The sequence below is a fragment of the Meleagris gallopavo genome, chromosome 4, assembly GCF_000146605.3.
Source record: "Meleagris gallopavo isolate NT-WF06-2002-E0010 breed Aviagen turkey brand Nicholas breeding stock chromosome 4, Turkey_5.1, whole genome shotgun sequence".
Classification (NCBI taxonomy): Eukaryota; Metazoa; Chordata; class Aves; order Galliformes; family Phasianidae; genus Meleagris; species Meleagris gallopavo.
Window position 1 is genome coordinate 64,434,590 of NC_015014.2, and position 13,160 is coordinate 64,447,749.

The 13,160-nt window shown below is 49.0% G+C and overlaps 1 protein-coding gene across 1 annotated transcript in view; it reads left to right on the top strand.

The window, feature by feature from the left end:
• LOC104910910 (exocyst complex component 6B-like) overlaps positions 1–13,160 on the top strand; it is a 43,441-nt gene that overhangs the window by 17,456 nt on the left and 12,825 nt on the right. The gene's annotated exons all lie outside the window — the stretch shown is intronic.

Sequence of the window (13,160 nt, forward strand, 5' to 3'; positions counted from 1 at the left end):
CTCTTATTTTCTGTGCACCTTGCAAGTGAAAATCAGCATCCCCTGTTTATACACAGGGTGGTGTTTTCTATCTATTAACAGTGTCAGCACACCGGACTGGCTCTGAAGTTCTCCTTGTAGTTGTGGGTTCCAACACTGTCCCACTGCACAGCACATGGGACGTGTATCCCCAGTTCCCAGATGAGCACAGCTGTGCTGTTTGAGCACAGCCTTCATGCCCTCACTGAGCAGGAATCCACAGAGCACTCTTTGTGGTAAAGCTAATCTGTCCCTACGGTTTCTTCTTTTTGCTTCTACAAGAAGCTTCGTTTCTCTGGCTGTCCTGGCTGATGTATGACACTGAAGATGAATGGCTGTGGCTCTCTCTGTCCATCGCACAGAACAAGTTTGCTTTGTATTTTGGGTTTTAACTTTCAGCATGGGTTTTTCATTAAGCTGTAACACAGCAAGCTGTCTAATCTAATAACAGCAGACATAAATTGGAGGTAAAATCTTCACGCCCGTTTCTCAGTCTGGCACTTCTTACTAAATCCTTTTAAAGAACCAGCGAGTGCCTGTTTCTCAGGTACATGGCACAAGTAGAAACATATCCCAGGTGGATACAGGCTACCCAGAGAGGCTGTGGATGCCCCATCCATCCCTGGAGGTGTTGAAGGCCAGGTTGGATGGGGCCCTGGGCAGCCTGGGCTGGTATGAAATGTGGAGGTTGGTGGTCCTGCCTGTGGTGGGAGGTTGGAGCTTCATGATCCTTGAGATCCCTTCCAACCTGGGCCATTCTGTGATTCTGTGATATGTTTTCTGAAACATGATGTGCTTTTAAAACAAACTCAGATCTGTGCTTTTTTTAAAAAAATTATGAATTCTTTTTCAACTTTCCCTTTCGTTGCCAGTTCGTTTCAACCACACAGGTGCTCTGGGGAAAGCAGTGACTGAATATTTAGGTGGGTCTCTCCATTGGAGAACCTGGTCCTTCTTTTGTGTGCTGAGGGAGGAACCTGTGGGAAGGGCTGGAGCAGCTCTCCTATGGAGAAAGGTTGAGGGAACTGGGCTTGTTCAGCTCGGAGAAGAGAAGGCTCTGGGGAGACCTCATTGCAGCCTTCCAGTACTTGAAGGGAGTGTATGAACAGGAGAGGGGGAACGGCTGTTTGTGAGGGTGGATGGTGATAGGACAAGGGGAATGGTTTTAAACTGAGACAGGGGAGGTTTAGGTTGGATATCAGGAGGAAGTTTTTCACTCAGAGGGTGGTGAAGCACTGGAACAGGTTGCCCAAGGAGGCTGTGGATGCCCCATCCCTGGAGGCATTCAAGGCCAGGCTGGATGTGGCTCTGGGCAGCCTGGGCTGCTGGTTGGTGACCCTGCACATAGCAGGGGGTTGAAACCAGATGATCATTGTGGTCGTTTTCAACCCAGGCCATTCTGTGTTCTATGATTCTATGGATTGTGTTATCAGTAAGGTTGAAAGTGACCTCAAAGATCTCCAACCCATCCCACCGTGTTCACTGACCACGTCCCTCACTGCCACATCTCCATGGTTCTGGATCACCTCCAGGGATGGTGACCCAGTACCTTGGTGCTGTGCTCACCTCCTGCTCAAGGTTGGCTCTGCCTCGTTTTTCCTGGTCATAGAGCCTGCCATGGTTGGTCTTTGGACTCCTTGTTGGCTCCTTCTGCTCTCCCTATAGTGGATAGGAATATTACACTCTAGGAAACAATCTTCTGTGTGTGTGTTTTTATATATATTGTGTTTAACCTTTTCTAGGGATTTAGCCCTTCACCATTTCTAAATGTTGTCAGCGGATGAAAATTTAGGGTTTCCTTTGGTGCCATCAAGTGGCAAACTGCAGAACTGTTGCTTGGCTGAGATGAGGAGGAGTGGTGCAGTCGTGGAACTGCCTTTCTGCTGAAGGAACTGTGGCCAAATCTCATGGGACACATCTGTGTGTGGGCAGCATACAGCCTGTGGGTGTCCCGAATTATTTTACAGCCTCTGCATCACTTCCAGTCGTCAGGAGGGTCAAATCTCTCACTGCAGGTCCTTCAAGAGGACATATCTCTTGTTATTAATCTAAAAACTCTTTCCCTTCATGTATTGAAGAGGTTCAGGATCTTCCTGAGCTGCAGCTGTTCCATTTGAGTCACCGTGTTTGCTTTGCTGGGCTTGCAAGCAAAGGACTGCTCAGCACAACGCCCTTATCACAGGGCTGTGTGACCCTTGCAGTAACAACTGGCTCTGTTTGCACAGTGAGATTCTTGGCTGAGGTGTGAGACTGTGTGCTGTAGGATTATCACTGTTTTTGTCTCTTGGTGACCTGTTTCTTTTCCCTGTCCTTTATATGCAGAAAGACGTATGTCAGCTGGGGACCTGATTTGTGTGGCTGTGGCTTTGGCTATCTCTTACTTTTGGATATTGGAGAGGAGCCAATATTGTTCTGCATTGCTCTGCTGCTGAAACATGGGTCTCAATGCATCTGCACAAAGGCTGACGTGTGCAACAAAAGTCACCTTCCCTTTGCTTCTCTCTCTGTGATTGGTCTCCTATAATAATGACCTCTTTTGGCCCTTATTTCTATGTAGATGTTACATATATAGGCACACCATTCTGTCTTAATTTCTGTGTGCAAATGTTCATTTACCTAATTTTCCCTGTGCTATCCTACTGCCATTGCACTACTGAAGTGATGGAGAACTGTGTTCTTAAATCATAAATCTTAAATCTTAAATCAGCCAGCGCTGCTGCTTTGGTTTCTCTTCTCCCCAAGCCCCTTGGTTACAGTTGAAGCTGTCTTCATGCATCGTGAATTGGTTTGTTGCCAGTTAAGAAAAAGCCCAATTGCAGTTCACTGCAATTAATTGTAATTAGCATGTTGTTTGGAATCGAGAAATGTCTCCATGTCGAGGAGGAAGAGGAGGAGGAGGAGGAGGAGGAGGATGGTGTAAGTATGACTCAGCCCCGTTGTGACAATTGCCATCAGATGGGGACAGCTGGTGGGAGATGAGTTTGGGTAGCTCATGAGCAACCACTGCCTTTGGGAGCACACGAGGGAATTTCCCCGCTGCTGAGAACAATTGTTGGCAATGGGCTCCTGCAAACAGGGCGAGAAGAAAGGATGAGACCCTTTGAACAACTTGGGCATGGGTTTTTGGGCTGTGTAATGGTGTGTGTGTGGCCTGGGATGGCTGTAGTTTCCCCAGCCCTTGCCTGGTGCTGCTCAGCCTTGCACATGGGCTCTTGTACCTTTACCTGTACAGGCGGTGTGGGCAGCTTGGGCTCATTATAACAGCTCCATTTTAGGAAATAAATACCAGGACAGCCTGTTATGACTGGGGTTCTCCTGTGCTGAAGCTGCTCCGTTGGCTGGAAGCTGTTGAATTTCATAGAATCATAGAATGGCCTGGGTTGAAAAGAACCGTAATGCTCATCCAGTCCCAACCCCCTGCTGTGTGCAGGTCACCAACCAGCAGCCCAGGCTGCCCAGAGCCACATCCAGCCTGGCCTTGAATGCCTCCAGGGATGGGGCATCCACAGCAACCTGTTCAGTGCCTCACCACACTCTGGGTGAAAAACTTCCTCCTCATATCCAACCTAAACCTCCCTTGTATCAGTTTAAAACCATTCCCCTTGTCCTATCACCATCCACCCTCGTAAACAGCCATTATTTTGGGGGGTGGAGCTGTGGGTATCCCAATTCATCACAGGGAGTGGGACCAGCTGGCCTTGAAAGGTCCCTTCAAACTCAATTCTTTGATTCTGCTGAGGTGGAATGAGGAATCATGGAGGCGATGCAATTAGAATGGCTTTGGAAAAGACCTACAAAGATGAAATCCATCTGCCTGACAATGCTCTGTCCATCCAAGTGCTGCATTGCCCATGCTGGCTCCAACACCCCAAAGCCCACCCTGCCAGTGCTGCAGTGCTTGGTGCCAAACCAGGTTTTCTGATTTGGATACAGCTGGCTGTTATCTGTGTGCTTGGCAGGGGGCTGAAATTTGTGTGGACTTGAGGTCTGGTGCAACAGTGACCTCAGTTTATTCGTAAAATGGCCTGAATTGGAAGGGACCTCAAGGATCATCAAGCTCCAACCCCCCCTCCACAGGCAGGGCCACCAACCTCCACATTTACAGAGTCACAGAATTGTAGGGGTTGGAAAGGACATCTAGAGATCACTGACTTCAACCCCCCCCAAAAGCTCTTACTTTAACCTGAAAGATCCACCTAAATCATTATCTATTTGTTTCTATATGAAAGCAAGAAACCTGTCTAAAAACACAGTGTGGAAAAACTACCTGGCATCACTGAGAATAGTATTTTTCCCAGAGCTGGACAAGTTCTGACATACTCAACAATGCTGTTGCATAAGGACAGATAAAAACAGCAGTGGCATTACACCCTGATATTTAGTGCATTAGAAATATAAATGGGTGTATTCAGTCAGTACTTGGAAATAATCTTTCTTTCCATATTAATACTCCTTTATATGATGAAAATCCCACAAGGATCATAAGCAAAAGAAACCAAGTGACCAAGCAAAAAATCTCCATGCAAATTTAAAAAATAATGGGATACTTGTCATTTAAGTTGAGCACTTAGCAAGTCCTGCTGTTTTTCCTCTGTCCCACCAATTTGTGGAGCTGCACAGTGATGGAAAGTGCTGACATACCAGGTAACTTGAAGTACCAGGGCACAGAGTTACACCTTGTGAGAAGCACAGCCCAGTTCTGTTCCTTTTGAAACCAGCAGTGTATGTGTTGACATCTAATACTACACCAGGCTGCCCAGGGCCCATCCAGCCTGGCCTTGAACACCTCCAGGGATGGAGCATTCAGCACAGAGGTGATGCTGTGTTTCCCAATGGGTTTTGGTAACTCTGCTCTTCAGGTTTCAGTAGTCTGAGGGAACTTTGCTCTTGCTGATTCTGTATCTGGCTTGGAGGCTTAGGGAACCCGCAGCGTCTGGCTCACACAACAGCATGAAGCCCTTGGCTGCGGGTTCCCTGCATGCAGAGTTCAACACGAGGCCTTCCAGCTCGCCAAGCTCCCCTTGGTCGGCTTGTCTGCGTGCTAAAAAGCCAATTACGCCTTGTTTGAAGCTGAGCCTCGGTGCAGTTCGGCTGCGGTGACACAGGGTGGCGGTGCCACTTAAAGCTCTGCTGGCCCAGGGGCCGGGCTGATGGCTTTGGGCTGCTGTCAGCGGGGCTGTGTCCCTTCGGTGGCTCTGAATTACCTTGATCTGTGTGCGTGTCTGCTGCTCAACTCTGCTCTGATGTGCTCCGTAAGCTGCTGAGCTGTGAGGGAAGGTAAGACGGCCCCTGGGAGCGCTGCTGATGTCCACGTCCTCAGAAATAAATCAGATTGCCCCCGTACCTGGGATGTACAGCTTCACATTGCCAGGCTTTCAGACCCTGCTTTTGACCTTCATTTTGATTTTATAATCGGCTTTTTAGGTCCTGCCGGAGCTGTGTCTCTCCCCAAACACATTGCCTTAAAGCCCCTTTGGGCCTCATGTGAGTTCAAGAGCAAAATGTTGCCATGCCTCTTCCCAGTAATCCTTATTTCCCTGTATCTGGAGTGAGACTTTTGCACACGTGGGCCATCTTTGCTGTTTGCTACCTTTGGTAAAGTTGGTTTTGCTGGCAACAGAGATGCTTCTGGTCACTGGCCTGCTGCTGCTGTTCTGTTTCATGTCTGGTGCATTAAGCTCTTGTCAGCGCATCTTGCATGGGACTTGTTCTCTTTGTGCTGCTTTTGGATGAATGCTGGCCTGAAAGATTGCTTAGAGCTGCTCTCCCATTGCTCCTGCAGTGCTGCTGACCCCACAGCCTTGTTTTGGCTGTCCGCAACAGTCTGGGTGCCACTTCTCTTACAGGTCTTTGCTTGGGACTAAGCAGTCTTCTGCACTGTACAAACATCCCCAGTCCCGCAGCTGTCTCCCAAAGGAATAGGAGAACAGCTCTTAAAAGGAGAACTCAGTGTCTGAGTGCTGAGTCAGACTGAGGCATTTCTCAGTCTGTGGCCAGACAGCTGGGAGGAGCTGAGAAACAGCGTCTGCACCATGTATCACAGGAGAGCCTCCAGCTATCTCACTCTGAAAGGCAAGCTGACCCATGAGAATCAATGCTGTGCAAGAATTACTGAGCAGGCAGGCTCCCGCTGCTTGTTTTTTGTCTGCTGGTGGTGATCCCTTGAAGAAATCCTTCTTGAAAGTCTTTGTAAGGCTGGGGAGAGTCTGAATAACTGCCCCGCACTGTATGGGCGGTGTCTGGTTCCAGGAAAAAATATACCATAGGCTGGTGTTTGTGGGAGATACGAGGGGCTGATTTTTGTGCGTGTGTGCTTTGTGCACCCCTTGGCTGATCTTTGTGCCTCCTTTGCACAAGAAAACTCTGTGAACACAGCATGCGGAGCTATTGAATATGGCAGAGTATAGAATCATCCATCTCTCCCTGGAAGCACTCAAGTCCAGGGCTGGATGGGGCTGTGAGCAGCCTGGTGAACAGGGAGGTGTCCCTGCCTATAGCAGGGGGTTGGAACGAGGTGATCTTAAAGGTCCCTTCCAACCCAAACCATTCTGTGCTTCTGTAGCATTGCCAATGTTGGAAAAGACTTTGAAGATCACTGTATACACAGAATGTGGTTGGACTCGATGGCCGTGAAGGTCTTTTCCAACTTAAATGATGCTGTGATTCAAGGATGCTGTGTTTGTAGGCAGGCTGCTGGGTACTCGTGCTGTTACCCACCCCTGCAAAGCACTTCCTCGTCTTGGAATTGTGTAACTAAGGTCAAATAAGTGTATGAAATGCTAAAAGTGAAGACATGCTTTCAGTCTCAAGCTTTCTGCAATTGAAACGCTCGTCAGCAGCACGATGTGAAATTACTTTCCAGTATTTGGGTGCTTTCTGATGTTTTGTTGGACTAATCTGTTAGAGCTGAGGTGTGAATGTATGGTAGAACTGTCTGCCAAAATAAACAAAACCACATCTCATCGCTCCTTCCGAGTGATTGAAGACTGCAATATCTGCTCCTTCCTCCTCAGCTGGGGAAAAACTGCAGGAATGCAGAAGTTCAGAGCAGTCCCAAAAATGGGGCAGGTTTGGGGGTAATCATAGGAAGTGGGCTGAGAAGAGTGAGGGATGCCACAGCTGGTCCTGTTATTCTGCTGCACCTGCTTAGGTGGTGCCTCTTATTGTGCTCAATGGAAGATGATCTGATAGTGGAGGTAACGTCCTCTCACCTGTGTGGATCCTGGGCTAAAATTGCTCCTGATGCCTCTGGGTTCTGTCTCAAAGGGTATTTGGGTTTGGACATCTTCCTAATGTATTTGGCAGGGATGTGGAAGCCTCAAAGGCATTGAGTTCCTCATGAGAGTGACTTCATTGCTTCCCTGGTTGGTATCTGCTGTTGGCTGTGGGAGAACACAAACCAAAATGTTATGTTCCTTTCTGCTTTGAATTTGTCTGGCTTAAGTTTGCAGTCGTGTTATGCTCTCAAACTTTTCTTCCCTGTCCAAATTAAGCTGCTCCCTGGTACCTGGCCTGGCTGTGAGCGCAAGGTTTTTTGTTTGGGTTTTTAAAATGTGTTTATTTGTGGCATATGCTTGCATCTGTTAATTCAGTCGACTCTTAGTCTCCCTTCTGTATAAGCTGAGTGGAGAGATCATCATCACAGCATCGCAGAATGGTTAGGTTGGAAGGGACCTCAAGGATCACCAAGCCCCAACCCCCCTGCTGCATGCACAGCCACCAACCTCCACATTTCATACCAGCCCAGGCTGCCCAGGGCCCCAAACAACCTGGCCTTCGACACCTCCAGGGATGGACGGGGCATCCACAGCCTCTCTGGGCAGCTGTTCCAGCACCTCACCACTCTCATAGTTAACAACTTTGCCCTGATCTCAGTGTCCTGCCACGTCCAAGGCGCTGTTTCCATCCTGTGAACTTCTGATGTCTTTTCGGTACATCCCATAGCTCTGGAATTGCACGTTCCCTGCCCTGGAGCTGTTATTTCCTTCTCAGCTTTGGGTACCAAGAGAAGGTAGCCCACACCGCAGCACATCCAGATGTGTTGGTTGGGTCCCTGCTGTAGGCACTCTGTGCCAGCACACCACTGTGGGAAGGGAGGGGGACACACATCATTTTTGTAGCTCCAAGTCCACATCCTCTGATCCTTGCAGGTTTGTGTCTGCCCCCTAATTTTAACACTTTTCCTAACAATTGTACATTCCTGCAACTAAGTGTGATTAGGGCGTATCGTTACATTTCTCCCTTTTTTTAAACCATCTTGTTTACAGGCGTCGTAAAGATGATTCATCTCTGCCTTAATGTTAACCAGCTTGGACGGGCTGAAATTTATCTCACTTGGTTCTAGCTAGCATTCCTATCCTACACATGGTGCGAATCAACTGTCCTTCCAACTTGAAAGAGCTTGAGAGAGCAGGGCCTGCTGACGCATCGCTTTTGTTCTTGGGGGAATTGTTTCCATTGTGCTCACTTGAAAAAAAGGAGAGAAGTTAAAAGCTCTGCTCGTGGCCAGTTCTCTCCATACTCTCCTCAGCTGGGGGCATTCGTGTTTGCTGGAGCTGTTCTGGCTCGCCTGCCTGGGGTTGCTCCTTACATTTCCTGGCTCTTCTCAAGGCCGAACGTTAATTGCTTCAAGCTCTCCCTCTTCATGCCTTTCATCATCCGAAGTTTGTTCTGTAATAGGGACGTTATAACCAAGTTGTTCCATTATATTTTCAATTAGGGTAGTTATTTGTCATTTTCTTCAGGATCTTGCTGGCACAGAACAGCTGTGTTCAACCCCGGAGATGGCTGTGGCTTTACGGTGGCTCCATTTTTCCAATGTATAGTCTGAAAGTCTTTATTGTTGTAAGTGAACATCTGAGAAGGCTTTAGAGCATTTTAATACCAAAGACTTGATCTCGTACAAATGAAGGAAATGGGAATTTGTCCTTTCACCATCAGTGAAAGTGGATTTGGGTGCTTTGAAGTCTTTGTAAAAACTGGGAGAGATATGGTGCCCAAAGCCCCATTCCTGCCCAACATCAGGTGGTTTCCAAACAGTTCCAGCTCTTCTCTTCAGACCTATTAAACATAAATAACCCTAGAAGCTACAACTCCATCCTCTCCCTGTCTGCGGAGGTATTTGGTCTCTCCAGGAGCAAATGTGTCTGATCTGCTCCCACTTGACATTTTTCTAACTTATTCTTAGAAATGATCAATTTAAACAAGTTCCATAACATGCCCGATGATCTATTTTGGAATTACAATTATAGAACCTTGTGTCTAATGTTTAACCTAATCCTCCTGGGCAATTTAAGCCCATTACTGTTTTTCCTCTCTTCAACAGACGCAAATATTTGCACGGGAATGTGAGTCTGGGCTTCCTTCAGTGGTCACACATCCCAAACTCTGCTGCCTTCCACGTTTCCTGCCTGCTGGTGATGCTGTTGCCGTCTGCATCCTCCAGATGAGTTTCCCAGAGTAGGCATCTATAATTAGAAAGAGGATGAGCTTTCAGTGACAGCACTGCAGAAGAGATCAGCAGTCTGGGGTGAGGTTGAGATTTGTGGGGAAGGAGGGATTTTGAGTTTCAGCCCTCAGTCTTGGATCACAGAGGCTTAAGGCAGAGTGAGTGACTCTTTTTCAAGGGTCTGATGAGTGGTTCCAGCTCAGCGAGGTTAGTTAGGCTTTGTCTGGATTCTATGGCAAAAAGCTACTTAGAATGGCTTGGGTTGGAAGGGACCTCAAGGATCATCAAGCTCCAACCTCCCACCACATGAAGGGCCACCAACCTCCACATTTCATACCAGCCCAGGCTGCCCAGGGCCCCAGACAACCTGACCTTGAACACCTCGAGGGATGGACGGGGCATCCACAGCCTCTCTGGGCAGCTGTTCCAGCACCTCACCACTCTCTCTGGAAAGAACTTCCCCCTCACATCCAACCTCAATCTCCCCTCCTCAATTTAAAACCATTTCCCCTTGTCGTGCTGTTATCTACCCTTTTGAAGAGCTGACTCCCCTCCTGTTTGTAGGCTCCCTTTAGGTACTAAAAGGCTGCAATGAGGTCACCATGCAGCCTTCTCTTCTCCAGGCTGAACAAGCCCAGCTCCCTCAGCCTGTCTTCATAGGGAGGTGCTGCAGCCCCCTGCTCATCTTTGTGGTTCCTCTGGACCCTCTCCAACAGCTCTCTGTCCTTCTTGTACTGGGGACTCCAGACCTGGACACAGCACTGCAGATGGAGCCTCACAAGAGCAGAGCAGAGGGGGACAATCACCTCCCTGTCCCTGCTGGCCACCCCTCTTCTGATGGAGTCCAGGATCCCATTTGCTTTCCGAGCTGCAAGGGCACACTGCTGGCTCATGTTCAGTTTTCCATCCACCAAGACCCCCAGCTCCTTCTCTGCAGGGCTGCTCTCAAGGACTGCTCCTTTCCTTCCAGTCTGTATGGATGCCTGGAATTCCTCCAGCCCAAGTGCCAAACCTTGCATTTTGCTGTGTTGTACTCATGTGTTGAGCTCATGTGAGTTCTCTCCATACAGCTGGTCAGACCCGTTGTTTTTGGGGAAACCCAATGGACTTCTCCCACACCTCCCTGTTTCCTCTCCAGCAGTTCTGAACGCCGTTCCATCAGCTGCATGGAGGCTGTGTCCCACATGAGCTGCCTCCATTCTGCCACGGTCCTTTAGCACCAACATTTCCTGAGCTCTGCTCCCTCTGCCAGCCCCTCAGGGACTGCTGCCTCCCAGCAGGCTTTGACTCCCCTCCGTTTAGTGTCACCGACGTCTTTCAGAAGCACAGCCTGCCTTACATTTTCCAATTTGCTAATGAAACCACTGAAGGAAAGCAGGCCCAGAAGAAATTTGTGTGGAATCGTTGTTGAAAAGCCCCTTCTGGTTGATCCCAGTCACTGACAAGCAGCAGCATCGTTTGGGGATGCATTCGGATGCTTTGTGACTTGTGCACGTGTGTGGTTTACGGTTGCTTTCTGTACCACCATCCTCCCAAAGAGCTGGGAGAGCCTGGTCCAGCCTGCAGCCGTGCTGATACCGACTTCCCTGCTGCTAACCAGGGTTGTCCTGCCATGTCATGGCATTCGGTGGTGCCCTTAAGCCCTGCTCCAGGGCTGTGTGGCGATGGGATGCTGCTAACAGTGCAGATATCAGCCCTGCAAACTTCCTTTGACCTCTTTGCCGTGGAGTTGTTGCACCACTCTTGGTTCTATTTTTTTCTTTTTTTTTTCTTTGCTCAGTAGTTAATTTGTTTATTATAAAAGTTAGAATAAGATTAAACAAACTGTTAATGCTTTTATGTAGCTTAATGAGAAGAAAATGTTTCTGAGGGATGAAAACCACTACACAAGTTTAAAGGGGGGAGAGGACGGCTGAAAAAAATTGAAGTCCACAACAGACTCAGGAATTTGTTCCACTTATTAATTGAAAACAAAAGCAAGTCCCTTCGGTTCCACTGTCCCCAGAATGTCCTCCTTGCATTGTTCCAGATCTCTTTTATTTTGCCTCTGGAGATTTCCCTCCTCTGTACTTGCAGCTGAATTTATTTAGGTTACTTGGGAGTCGCTGTCCTGCAGCCACGCGGCGGGCGGCTCTTGTTGGGAGCGAGGTTGCAGGGTCAGCCTTGTAGCTTCTCGTTCTCCAAAACTGCCTGGAGCTCCTCTGGATAATGGCTGAGCCTGAGAGATGCAGGAAAGACCTCCAGAGTTAGTTCCTAAAGATTTCCTGCTGTTAATTAATGTATGTGCAGTAAATTGAAGCTCCTGGGGTGTTCTTGCAATGCGTTTGGGGCATCTGGTGTTGCCACCTTATCACAGGACCCCAACCTGGCTGAGGATGGAGCCCCTCTGGGTCCATCCAGCCCCGCAGCACCTCAAGGCCCCACGCTGGGCTCTCCTCACTGGGTCCTTCCTTGCCAAACCAACAGTCAGTCTTGTAAATAAACGAGAAGTCTTAGTGCTGAGCACTGGGAGCGGTGATTGCGGTGGGTGAAGGTGCACAGAAGTGCTTCCTGGGGTCAGAGGAGACCTGTTGTGCTCCACTTTGTGTTCAGTGCCTCCCCAAGCCCAACCCACCCCACCATGCCCACTGAGCACATCCTCCAATGCCTCATCCTCGTGGTTCTGGAACACCTCCATGGTTGGTGACCCTACACTCCCTGGGCACCCTGTGCCCAACCGCTCTTCCCACAATGACATTTTCCCTAATATCCATCCCTATTTTCAGATGAACACTGCAGTAACATGAGGCCATGCTGGGACCTTTGCTCTCATGGAGGCGTTTGCCCATGATGGATATCCTGGAAAGATTTTTCCAGTTGACCTTTTGGTAAAACCAAAGTGGAGTTCTAACGCGTGTGCAGAAATTGCAAAACCTCACGATACGATCCAGGAGCTTTTCCAAGTCTTCTTCAATGGTTTTATTTAGCCAACATAGTTCAGAAATGCAAACCAGAGGGATGTGTCAACGAGCACAGCCTTCCATCGTGGGGTCATTGCTGCCATGAATGTGGTGGGACAGAGCCTCTCATAGAGTGACAGAATGGCCTGGGTTGCAAAGGACCACAGTGCTCATCCAGTTCCAACCCCCTGCTGTGTGCAGGGTCACCAACCAGCATCCCAGGCTGCCCAGAGCCACATCCAGCCTGGCCTTGAATGCCTCCAGGGATGGGGCATCCACAGCCTCCTTGGGCAACCTGTTCCAGTGCCTCACCACCCTCTGAGTGAAACTGCATACGTTCAAAGTGTTGAAACTTGTGTGTGGGTCACCTTCTCGTGTCTTCTGAGCTGCTGGGTCCATCACTATGAGAAAGGCATTGAGGCTCTGTGTGCAGAGAAGGGCAGTGGAGCTGTGAGGGGTCTGGAGCACAGCTCTTATGGGGAGCAGCTGAGGAGATGGGATGGCACAGTCTGGAGGAGGCCCAGGTAGACCTTGTAGCCCCTAACAGATGGAATTTGCCTGTTGCACGAGTTGTCATCTCCACGTTATGTTTGTGGCCGTGCACTGTGAGCACCCTGAGCTCCACTGCTGTGGGGCAGCACTAGATGGCACTCTGTCTCCAGCTTTCGCCTTTCACCAGCAGAGCTCTGCTAAGCTGCAAGGAATAGCGGAGTACCGTGGTGGCACGTGTAGTTTTAGGAAGCTGCGTCTCTTTT